Source organism: Panthera uncia, chromosome A2 (assembly GCF_023721935.1).
Source record: "Panthera uncia isolate 11264 chromosome A2, Puncia_PCG_1.0, whole genome shotgun sequence".
NCBI classification, from domain to species: Eukaryota; Metazoa; Chordata; class Mammalia; order Carnivora; family Felidae; genus Panthera; species Panthera uncia.
The window spans coordinates 36,953,735-36,966,416 of record NC_064816.1 but is presented as its reverse complement, the minus strand read 5'-3'; the positions used below and the strand labels follow the sequence as shown (position 1 = coordinate 36,966,416).

The window sequence follows — 12,682 nt, the reverse complement described above, 5'->3', positions numbered from 1 at the left end:
GGGCAGAGAATTGGAAATGAGTAGTGAAAAATAGCTAGCTACCCCTGGTAAAGAAAAATTCTTTACAGAAACAGGAATGTTTAACAGACAAATTACCTTCCAAATATGCAAATCTGTGTTTATCGCAGAGAATTCTACAGGGAACAAATCCGTAGCATTAGCAATTATGACTTAGCTCAGAAGTTTTTTTCCCCTCCACCCCATCATGCTCATAAACATCAATATAGCTTAGAGCTTTATGTTAAACTGGCTTTCTCCTATTTCTTTTAAGAGTTATTTGTCCAACATGCTTTTATTATCCTAGATGATGTGATTTGGAAAGAAAGCATTAATTCTCTTATCAGCTCTGTTGCCTTCCCAGTCGTTCAGAGAATTGAGCTGCCCTGGTAGTTTATGAAGTAAGCAGCATTAAATGGAGAGCTCGTTGCTGATCAGATTGAGCCACTTCTGAACTGCAGCTACCCAGGCAAAGGGGATTGACGGTTAGCATTTATGCGGCGAATGTATTGTAATAACATGGCAGGCGACAGAAAGCAGGCACCTTCACACCCTGCCACCTCCCAGCCAGCGCCTTTGTGTCATCTAAATTTTTGAGGCACAAGGTGCCTTCGCTCTTTATCCTGTGTTGTCTGTTTAGTCTGACTTCTGGGAACAGTGGTCCTTGGGTGAGGATTTCGAAAGGTAGCTGGTGTTCGTTGTAGACGTTATAAGTGATACATATTCTCACGTTCATCTTTCCGCTTACGTGTACGTATCCATTCATTCACGTAAGAGATCCTGACTGACTGTAATGTGCCAGGTCCTGGCAGGTTTGGGCACCTTTGGAGCTATTTCTAACTCTTAAACATATCGCCTACATTATCATGTTAGAATAATGTCAAATATAACCTTGTCAAAACAACGAGTCTGTGGGGTGTCCTTGGCATACGCTGTTAATGTGTGATTATTTTCTAATGAGCTTGATGATAAATTAGATGCTGGCAGCTCATGTGGGATCACTGGGTGAGGGGATGCTTCTGTCCCGTACGGTTATTGGCTTAATAATTTGGCGGACGTCTGCTGAACACCTACTGTGTGTTATTGTGTGAGGTGCCAACCCTCTCCCTCTGGCTTGCTGAGTGATTTGAGAAGCTCACCTAAGCCTCGCCGTGTTTTGTCATAGATGTGTCCCCAGGTGCTTCACATCGTCCATTTGCTCATAGTTTTCCCGCTGCTCGAGTTGATTATACCTTACCTTCTCTCCTGCGTGTACTTCTTGTCTCCCCCCCCCCCCGCCCCCCAACCCCGTCAGGGAAGCCATAACTAACCATTTCAGTAGGATGCTCTCTCCTGTCTGTCTCTCTCCCTTACCTCTTCGTCCTCCGCTGCTTTGGCCTTGGCAACTCTCTGGAGTCCTCTGCTCTTCCTCAGTTGATGTGTTACCACTGGTGGTCTGCTCAGAACCATGCCTCCCACGCAGTTCTGCGTTCTGGGCTCAATGAAGCAAGTCCTCATGGGCTTATCAGTGCCATTGTTTGTGGTTTCATATTTGTCTTGTTCACCACACTGACTCTACACTTGAGCCTCCGCTACACCTACATTTCATCCCAGCAGATGATTTAATTGCTTTTCTACTCTAAAGATGGTGGTCCTATCACTCGTGAAACTTCCCTCCTCTAAGCTCAGAGTTGGCAGCCTTTGTTTTCTCTTTGGTCATCTTCTCAGTCTGCAAAATGGAAGGAGTTCTGTTTCCTGAGGGGCTGCCATGCTCCTGGCGGGGTGAGTAATTGCTGATGCCTACACCCCACATCCTTCCATTGCTCATGATCCCAGTCATTCATTCAGCAAGCTTTTGGATAGTAAGTGTCCAGTCCTGCTAGGCTTTAATGAAGCAGTGATAGGATATGCTTGACCTAGTGGAAGGATATGTTTAGTCATTATTGTATTGAAATGTGCCTGATCTTTGGCCAGCATAAAAATAGAATTCATCTGGAGTACTTAGGGTGAAATATCTCCTCTCTAAACACAGCGTTTGAGCTGGGTTTCACAGTGTTCATAGGAGTTTGTTGGGAGAGAACAGCACCTTAGAACGGCATGTTTGGAACACAGCAAGTAACGGGCAGTAGTGTTGGTTAATGGAAGAGGATGGCAGGACAGAAGTCTGGGAAGTTACACAACGGGCCTGTTATTCCAAGCAAAGGAGTTAAGACTTTCCTCTGAGAACGGAGGTGGGGCGGGGTGGGGCGGGGAGTTGGAGATTTGCAAGGCGGAGAGTGACCCGATCAGATTGGCTTTTGTTCTGAATGATATGTATGGTACCTGCAGAAAGTCCCTGGGTATTGCAGGGGAGAGGTAATGGTAGCCGGATGGCCACGGGGATGAGGAAAAGAAAGGGGGATACACCTGACTGAGAATTACCAGGTCCTCATGATCAGCTCAGTGTCAAAGGAGATGACAGTGACTTTTTCCTGATAGAGCAAAGTAGCAGTTTTCAGGGAAGATTGTTTCGTTTTGGGTGTGTTGAGTTTTAGGCAATCTGATGAACTTTGAGTGGTGGGAGTAACTAATAGAGACAGAAGTAGTTGTCAGGAATCCAATCTGGATTAATTACGGAATCGGAGGGGGTAAAACAAATACACAGGGCACAGAGGAATCTTGCACATTACCATAATGAATGGGCAGGTAGAGGCAGTGAAATTGCATCCACATCCCCTGGACTGCCTGTTGTAAATGCTGCCTCCCAGGCTGCCTGCCCTGGATCTGGGTGAAACGCTTTGGCTTCTGGGTTTAGGAACTACACTCTCCTAGCCTCGAAAATTGAGAGACCACCATACAGAGAGTTGCAAGTAGGAGATAAAAACCTGACGACTACACCCTTTCAAGATGCCTAACTGAGTAGGAGAGAGAGATTGAAGTGGGGGGCAGCAGAGGAGTACCCTGGAAATGATTATTTAGGGTCAGAGTACCTTGAATATATGTAGAGGCAAAAGTGAGTAAGCCAGTAGAGTGGGATTTGGTGTTGGTGCGATGGTAGTTGATGGAGGAGGGCATGCGTTTAAGAGTGAAGGTAGAAGGTGAACACCCTCTTAATCTCAGAAGGAAAAGAGAAAAGGGAAGAAGGATGAAGATACTGATGTTGGGTGGGGGAATTCCCTCTTGCCTTCTCTGTCATCTTATCATGCTTAAGCTCTCTAAACCACTTGAAACCACCAACCACCCCTTCCTTCTTGAAACTCTCTTCTACTTCTGTGTCACTCTCGAGGGCTCTACCCTTGACTACACCTCTCCAGTATAGTGGACAGAGATTAGATGACTTTGATGTTCAAATGCCTGCCCACTAGCTTTGTGTGTATGTGTGTGCGTGCGCGCGTATTAATACTTTCTAACTTTTGGCGCTTTCTTCTTAAAAAGTGGAGGTTATATGGACCCCACAGAGTAGTTGTGAGGACTACAACTTAGTAAATGGCACTCTTCCCGTTACCTAAATATAAGATAGACTATGGTTTTTCCAGGGACCCTTCCCCTCCTCTCTCTGTCTTACCCACTCCCTCTGAACTGTAGCCTCTGTACTGGTGGCTCCCCACTAGCTCATGTTTTCACTTTTGCTTCTCTCCTGAGAGCAACCTCTTCCCCTCACTTGGCTGTTTTCACAAGAGCATCATTATTCTCCCAATTACCTGGGCTAGAAATCTGCGAACCTTCATCGACGCCAGCTAGGCCTTTATAATCAACTCCCAGCTCATCAGTTCTAGTGGCACAGTATCTCATTCATTCATTCATCTGACATTAAATTATTTATCAAACTGCCTGGTTCCCCGTTGGTTACAGAACATGATCCCTGGCTTACACTTAAGCATTCAGAAAATTAGAATGCAGCGTACTGATTGCTCTGCAAAAGTTTAGTACAAAACTTGATGAGACCCTATGGGAGACTACTTATCCTACAGCTGGTGGTGAATGTAGTCTGTACAAGCTTCTTAGCTTCAGCTGAATTTTGAGATTCAATAGGATTTAGCTCCTTAAAGATTCATGGCAGACGTACAAAGGTAAAGGGGACGTGTGGCTACAGGTACAGAGGCATTAGAGTCCGTTGTTGAGTGTGGCCACAATTTAGACAGGGAGGGAGACACACGATGGAAGGTACTGATACAGCCAGATTATGAAGCGCTCTATGCCTGGGCCAGTGCTGTGCAACAGAAATACAATGAGAGCCATGTAAGGATTTTACGTTTGCTGCTTCTTGTTTTAACGTCCATTTAAAGAGAGAGCATGTGCAAGCAGGGGAGGGGCATGGAGAGAGGGAATGGGAGAATCCCAAGCAGGCTCCGAGCTGTTGGTGCAGAGCCCGACTCAGGGCTTGATCTTACTAACCGTGAGACCATAACCTGAGCCGAAATCAAGAGTTGGAGGTTTAACCTACTGAACAGGCGCCCCAGGATTTTGAGTTTCCTATCAGCCACGTAAAAAAACCTGGAGAATCCAGTATAAATTATAATAGTACTTTATTTAATCCAATTTATCTAAAATATCATTTCAACATGTAATCAGTTTATGAAAGACACATTTTACATTCTTTTCTTGGATACTAAGTCTGAAAAAGTGTCTCAATTTGGATGTTAAAATTTCATCAGAAGTACTTGATCTGTATTTAAATTTCATAAAACTTATAGTTGAATAGATGAGTAGATTCACATACCCAAGTTGTTCAGCACATACTTAAAAGTTTTCCAGTAGCTGAACCAAGCATCATTTTTTGAATTTAAATTAAGATAATTTGCATTAAAATTACACACGTATTAAAAAATCCAGTTCTGCTGTCATGCTGGCCATGTTCTGAACACTGAATAAGCCTCATGTGGCCAGTGGCGTTCACATTAGATGGAGCAGGGCTTCTAGTTGGGGACTTCGCCCTTGAGGCCGTGGGGAGCCTTTGATGGGGGAGCCACTGAAACAAGGGAGGTGACAGATCAGAAGTGCTGGGATGTGGCCAGCCTACGAGATGCATTCCTTCTCATCCAGAGCTACAACGTGATGCAGGCGTGCCCCAAAGTAGACAGGTATGGAGAAGCAGGTATTACTTAAATAGAAGGGAAAGGGGATGGGGATTGTTAATACAGGAAATCAAAGAGAAGGAAGACTGTCAGATAATGCCTCATTTGGAATGTGCCTCCTCCCTGAAAGCCCCTGGCTTGGGTTTGGACGGAGGAAGAAGCGGGTGATCTCTGAGACAAGGTCACCATCGTCTCAGGACATCGAGGTAGAAATGCCCAGAAGCTTGTGGGAACAGAGGGGGTCTGCAGCTCTGGAAGGATATTTTAGTTGGTGAAAATGATATGGGAGTCACCAGACAGAGGCAAACATGAGGTGAAGCCGTGGGAAGGATCAGGTCATTCAGAGAACCTGCTTTAGAGCAGGGGTCAGCAGACAGAAGCCCTGGAGGCCAAATCCAACTGCCACCTATTTGGTAAGTAGAGTCTTACTGGAAGTCAGCCATGCTCATCTGTTCATGTCTTGTGTCTGCCTGCATTTGTGCTCCAGCCGGATTGCCCTGAGTAGTCGGGGCAGAGACCCTGTGGTCTCCAGAGTCGCAAACATTTGTTTGATGGCCCTTTTCAGAAAAAGTTTGCTGGCCCCTGCTTTAGAGTTCGGGAGTTGTGAGGATGGAATGCCAGGAGAGGGGAACATTTAAGAATGAGCAGAGGAAGTTCCAGATGTGTAGGCAGAGAACCACGGTGAGCAGGAAAACCTGGAGGCAGAGAGAAGAGATTTTTTTTTTCAAGAGACAATATGAATGACAGCGTCATGTGTTGCGAGAGGTCAAGTGAGGTAAGGATTGAAAAGTGTCAATTGAATTGAGCAGCTCCAAGCTCATTAGCAATTGTGGTAGGAATATTTTCAGCAGAGAGGTGGGGCAGAAGCCGGCTCTCACTGGGCTGAGGAACCAGTGGGAGGCAGGAAGTGGAGACAGTGAGGTATCTTTCTTTCCATCAGCTGGCAAGTGAAAGGAAGGAGAGAGCAGGAGGAAGCTGACAGACACTGGAGGTTGAGAAGGATTGTTTTCAGGTGGCCAAGCACACCTGACAGGGGACAGGGCAGAGTTTAGAGGGACAGCTGGGAGAGGGGAACATGGATGGGGCAGGTGCTCAAAAGGCAGGGGGAGGTGGGAGCGGGGCCCAGCCACCGGTTTTTATTCCCACCCTTACTGCCTCTGTCTTCAGGGGTTTCAAGCTCAGTAACCTGTCCTTCGGTCTCCCTGCTCGAGCTCTCTGCCCGGCACTTCTGTGGGTATCCTCGAAGGCTCGCCTTCCCCAGCCCTGCCCTCTTCCTGCTCAGCTAAGGTTCTGCCTGCAGTCTGCATTTTTAGGCTTAGCCACTTCCCCTGGCAGGCCCCTCCCATCCTCGTTGGAGCACGCCCTCCTCGTGCCTAACCTCTTCAAATACAGTACTCCATTCAAATGGCGGGGCGTCACCCAAGTCTTGCCTAACCTGACCCATAATAGGTGCTCAGTTCAGTAGTATTTATGAAGTAGAAATGCAAGCAAAAAAAAAAAAAAAAAATCACAAGTCATTAAAATTTTAAGGCACATTATAAATTTATTATTGAACAAGAAATGGGACTCATTGCTTTGATTCCATAATAAAAACAGTACAGATTCACATCATTTTTCTCAGCCATGACGCTGTTGGCACGGGGGACTGGATGGACTTGGTTGCGGGGGCTGTCCTGTGTGTTGTATGGTGTTCAGCAGCATCCCTGAGCTTCCCCGTAGCACCTCTTCACCAGACTTGCGGCAACTAAAATTTTAGCCTCCAGAGACTGCCAAAAGTCCTCTAAGAGAGCGCCTTTTCCCTCCTGCTTTGCAGTTTTGGTAGTTGGATCCAAGAGAAATGATCCTAAGCTAAGTCTTGTTCCAGGCAGTAATAAATGGAAACCACCCATTTTTGACCAGGGACCAAGCTGCCAACGGCTGTGTTCCATTCCATCGAACAATCCGGGTATCAGAATTAAAATAAGGGCTCCGGTGTGTGAGCCGATGGTCGTATCGCTCAGCTACCGTGTGTTAAGACTCTGAAGTCTTAACACAAGCTCCATTTCACATGCACACACTTCTCTGTTCTTTTCCAAATCAACTGTTGTTTTCTATTCTTTGATCAGGAGCCTTCTGATACAGGTGAGGTAAGACCTCTCTCATCACAAATATCCACCTGTTGGAAGGAAGCCACCTTTCTGAAAAAGACCCACTGACGCGAATGAATGTGGAGAGCCATTATATCATATTTCAAATTTTTATTTGAAGTGGGTGAATTCATGGGGAAAGAGCAAAGGGAAGACCTCGTAGACTTTGGAGGGTCGTTTTAAGGAACGCTTGAACACTCCCACCTCTAATGGTACGAAAGCTTCCCCTTTAGCATTATGGTAGACTTCAGTCCCTCTTCCCCCCGGGGTGGGCGTCCTCCATGGTGTGGATTTAGTGATGGGCGCGTAAGCTCTTTGATTCCTGTTCGGTCCAGGTTTGCCAGTGTATTGGCATGTGCTGAGTGCATTCATAATTAACCCCTTGTGTCCAGCATGTGCAGTATGGGTTGCTAATCCTGCCTGAAAATTAGCCTGTACTTTCTGGACTTGAGCAAACTGCATCGACAAAGAAATAATGCTGCGAAGCCCCTTAAAGATTTGTCTCGAGGTATCGAGGCTTTCAAATGATCGTCAGAAGGTTGCTTAGAACAAGGCTGTTTGTATCACCTTCTGCCCTGCTCTGCATTTTTTTCCTTTTAACTACAACTTGATAAATGGGAGCTAATTCTTAACAATAACCTGGAAAGTTAATGTCATCCTCTAAACGGTCATTAGGAGGAATGTTGACTTTACTGATGCCCTGTTCCTCCTGTAACCAGGAAAAAGCAGGAAAACATGAAAAAAATAATTTAACTGAGAACACAGTCCTACTTGAGGCTCATTTTATGATGGGAAGAAGAGTATTCTGCTCTTGGGAGTTTTTTAGTGGCTTCCCAAAGGTCTGGGTTTTATGGGCTACTCATAATCACTGTGATTTATTGAACACCTACTATATACAAGGCACTTTACATATATTAACTTTGCGTGCTCTCAGAGCACTGTGCATTTTTCATGGTGGCACTCTCCACAGTTCTAATCTCCACTTATGTGTATGACTAATTGATGAATGTGTGTCTTCCATAAAGACAGTCACCTCCATGTGGATGGATGTCTATCAGGTTTTGTTGCTTCTCATGGCCCCAACACTTAGCACAGGGTCTGACACATACTAGGTACAAAATAAGTATTACTTAGAAGGATGACTGAACCCCAATGCAGAATGGTCTGATTTTAGAGAAGGGGAAATGGACAGATGGAGTGGTTGTGTGTGGCATGCTGAAACCTTAAAGTTGGCAGAGTGGGAAGTAACGTTCACGTGTGCCTGGCCGGAGGCTGCTCCCTTCCCGCCGCGCTTGCCTTCTCAGACTTTCACGTGCCTGTGAGTCACCGGGGGGGATGTTATCAAAATGCAGATTCTTCTCCATTGAGTCCAAGATGGGCCTAAGAATTTGCATTTGTACCACGCTCCCTGGAGACACCCATGCTTCACTCCGTAGAACCGTGCTTTGTGTAGCTGAGGTCTGCACCACAGGTACAGTGTAATAAATGACAACTTCCTATCTTTTGGAAGCATATGGGGTTTTCTTGGAGAGCCTGGCCGCGAGACAGAGTATTTGCACCTATACTGGTCTCCTAAGAAAAGTGCCCCTGGGATCTGCTCTTGAATAAATACACTGGTGCCGTCCATCAGTTGATTATCCAGGGGCCGTGAGAATCTTAACTCAGGTATTGATGATGCTCATGGGCCCCCCTGTCTCCATTGTAGATCTCATCCCTTTGTACCAGGTGGTGTTCCTGCTCTAAAGATGTCCATTCCCCCCACCACTCACATTTACCACAGCATTGCCAAGGAGTAGCAACACCTTTTGAAAATTTGAGTGTCTAGTGGATGAATGAGTCCTGTGGAGAATCTGAGGTCACCAGACATCAGATGGTCCCACCATCAACTCTGTAGCCGTTCAGTGGCCCCAGCCCCCAATGTGTGAAGGGAGGCTGCCATTGACCGCCTGCTGTTGGTGCCCCTCTACCTATTCTGGGCACCTTAGGTTCTCCGCTTCTTACTGGCTTGTCTGTGACAGTTTCTTCTTAAATATCCCTCTGGTCAGCACTTCCTCCTAGGTCTTGAGAAATAGGTACAGAGCTTTTCACTAGGTAGAGTCGGGGGTCCAAGGTCTAGGTGCTTCTCATGACCATTTGATAACCACATTGTTAGAAGGGGCCTCTCAGAGTTGTGATTACTTACCACCGAGTGCTCTGATGTCCAGCCCCACCTATGCTTTGTCACCAGCCTCTGGCTGTTTCACAGTGTCTGGGTCTGACCCTTGCTAACTGTAGGATGATGCCTACATTCTTGACTTAAGGCTGACTGATTCTCCATGCTGCCCAGCCATTCACACCAAATCTATTCAGAAATCTTTGTGCCTGATTGGAGCCTACTTCTCATTCGTCATGTAGCACAATGTCACCATTTTTGTGTGTATGCAACATTTGAAGATTTGTGTATGTTGTGTTCTAATGGTGTAGTCATAAAAATGGAAGGGGAACTTTTAAAAAGATTTATTTTAGTTCCGTATTTTGAAAAACTCTTTCAAATACTCTTTCCTTTATAGTATTCAGCTGTGCTAAATGTTCTTGAAGGGTGGTTTAATGAGATGAGGACTTACAAGTTAAGGCCATCATTATATTATTGAAATAATACTGAAAGTAAATTGGCAGCTACCTGTAGCTTGTCCTGAAGTCACTTATTTGAAGAGCTTGCTTTAGTTCTCTCTACACGGACAGACAAGGCACAGGAATTATAGATGATGAATAAGGAATATACCACTGATGGAAGTTCCTTAAAGCACACGATGCGTTTTCACATCTTTTCTGTCTTTTTACATTAGGTTTTCTCCCTTTCATTTATATTGTTCATTTGTTTGGGAATGTTATTTTGCTTTTAATTCTGTAAACTGTATGCCTATGCCTTTGGATTAATCAGTCCCCCAAAGGCAGTGATTAAAGTGCACAGATGTGGGAAACCACAAATACAAAAGACAGCTTACATCTCACTCCTCTTTTATATATATAAATTATTCCCATTTTGTAATACCTTAGCATCATGGTCATTGTTCCCATCAAAAATACTGTATTTTGTGAAATGATACAATTATGAGGCATTTCCCATTATGTAGACACCGTGTCTTTAAATTATAGCAATTTCTTAAGATTTTAAGGCAAAAGGAGCTCTTAGAAGTGTGATTAATAGCAGGGAATGAGGCTAATGCTGGGTCATCAGTGGCACTCCATTACAAAAAACGTTGGGCTAATAAAAGCATCCATCTTTTTGACCAATAAAGCATTTGAGTGATATGCTTATAGTTTTTATCATCTAGTAGTTACTGGGTGCTGAGTAAACTCTGAACCTGCATTGTAGAAAGGCAGCTCTGTGGAAGTGGCTGAAGAACCGCTCCCTGGTGGTGTGCGAAAAGGCAGGCGTGGGAGGGAGGCTCACGTTGGAGCTGCCAGTTGGAACTTTATGGTGTCTTCTACAGGCTTCATACCCATGGCCCAGGAGCCCCGTTCGCTTTGGGGACGAGAATAGAGAGTCTAGCCAGTTGATTCTTTATTTCTGTAGCAGCTTGTGGATACACAGTAGGCTCTCTGCAAGTGCTTAGGGAATTGCATCGTTAGAAAACCGTGCTCTGGAGTCAGGGATATAGCCTAGTCCTCAGAGGGGCCTCTTATGTCTCCTCTTGCCCAGTTCCCCAGTCCATAAGCTTGCACGGCTCACTGGTATATTGGAAGAGGATTCTTAGGTGGTTCATAAATCATTCACCGGTTCTCATTATTGCGATTTGATGTTGAAGCAATTCCATTTTCAGTCTGTTTTAATCCTTCCGATAAAGCCAAGGAGAAAGTTTCCATTTGGTACTAGTATGTCTTTAATCTCTCTCTTCCAGTTGTAAGCTCATTATTTAACAAAGAAAGAACATGGTTCCTGCTCAGAGCCTTTGTGGGCAGCAGGATCTAGCTAGAATTTAATAACATTGGTTGGGTTGTGTTACATTTGTTGTAAAGTCTTTCTCCCCTATAAAGGGATACATACTGGCTTTCTCTTTGATGAAGTGATACAAAGTTTCCTCTGCGATAGATTTGTATGTTTGTCAAAAGTGAATTTGAAAAATAGCACTGGTGGAGGAAGAGAAGTGGCAGAAATAATGGTGGTAAAAGAAGAAATGAACGCTTGAGCCTTGGAAACTGGCTCAAGTGTCCTTTCAGATGACATGACCACTCCAAGAATCTCAGAATTTGTAAGGCTTTCCTCCCAGGGAAGATATGTGGGAGAGAACAAATCATCCCTTACCAATCTTGGGTCTACCCAGAGTTTCCCTGGGATTGTTTTCAGGTTTTGCAACAGTTGATCAAACAGGTTACTTTAAAAGGCCTCTTAATAAATGGATTCTTTCACTTAGAATTATTTTATTTTGTAAATAAGGCTTAGGAAACGTGGGCTCTGTGGGGAACAAAATAAGTAAACTGGGCACATGCCTCTAAAACTGAAGGTGCATTAGGATGTTTACCACCTCAGCTGAGGCAGAGGAAAAGGCACACTATTTATCTTGTTGTTAGTAAGGAAACAGTAAAACTGTTTTTGAACACGGATGAGTCCTCATTTGGGTAATGATCATGTGCCCCGGTTTAGCTTGATTTTCAAAACTCCAGGGCTCAGTTATGATTGGCCTTTATCAAGCGACATGGTTACAACTCTTTGGATTTCCTTTTGGAATTGTAAACCCTCTTTGTAATCCTTCACTGGTAGTCTAGTTCATCCAGGCTTTAGGAAAAGAAAATAAAAATGAAGGTCAAGAGAACTCCAGGAAAAGTAGTGTGCAGTAGAGATGGGGAATCAGGATTGCAGTCACAGCATTCTGCTTTTCCTTCTTCAATTCTTTCTCTCTCGAGTTTTACTGGAGAGGCAGACAAGGCGCTTCACTTTTCTTTGTCTCCTAATCATCTAGGCCGAGTGCAGAGAGCAGTAAGCGTGGAATTTGAGAACATGCAGTTCCCAAAGCATTTGAGGAAGAGTCTTGGTGTTAGCTGTTCCTGCAGCCAGACTGGTTTCATCATCCAGAGTGGAGCAAGGCTGGATTTCCTTCTCTAGGGCAGTGGGGACAGCTCAAGCCCCAGAGGGCTTTCTAGGGCAGAAAAGGGAGAGGTCCCAGTGTCCCTTCCTTGTGTCCACACAGTGGTAACAGGCTCATCCACACACGAGCCTGAGAAATTCCCTCCTGCTTGGGCACAGAGCGCTCGTTGGACATTTCTTCGCCAGTTCTTTATCGAGGCTTCAGGGGCTGCTGTGGTTTGGGGAAAGGAGACTGTCAGCAGGGAGAGGGACTTGGGAAACAAACCACAGCACAAGACAAAACACAAAAGAAAGTGATGTTAGGGTGGCAGAACAAAGACTAGATTATAGATCCAGGAGATGGGACAACAGGAGCAGCTAGGGAAGGTGAAGAAAGAAGTTCATAGCCGGACTGGGCGGTGGGCATCAGGGGTGGGCAAAGGGACCACTAAAATTCTGTTACACTTTTTAGACCGAGCTGG

The 12,682-nt window shown here is 45.1% G+C and overlaps 1 protein-coding gene across 11 annotated transcripts in view; it reads left to right on the top strand.

Moving 5' to 3' along the window:
• The window catches only part of FOXP1 (forkhead box P1), a 695,473-nt gene that overhangs the window by 433,749 nt on the left and 249,042 nt on the right, over window positions 1–12,682 (top strand). The window lies entirely within an intron of this gene.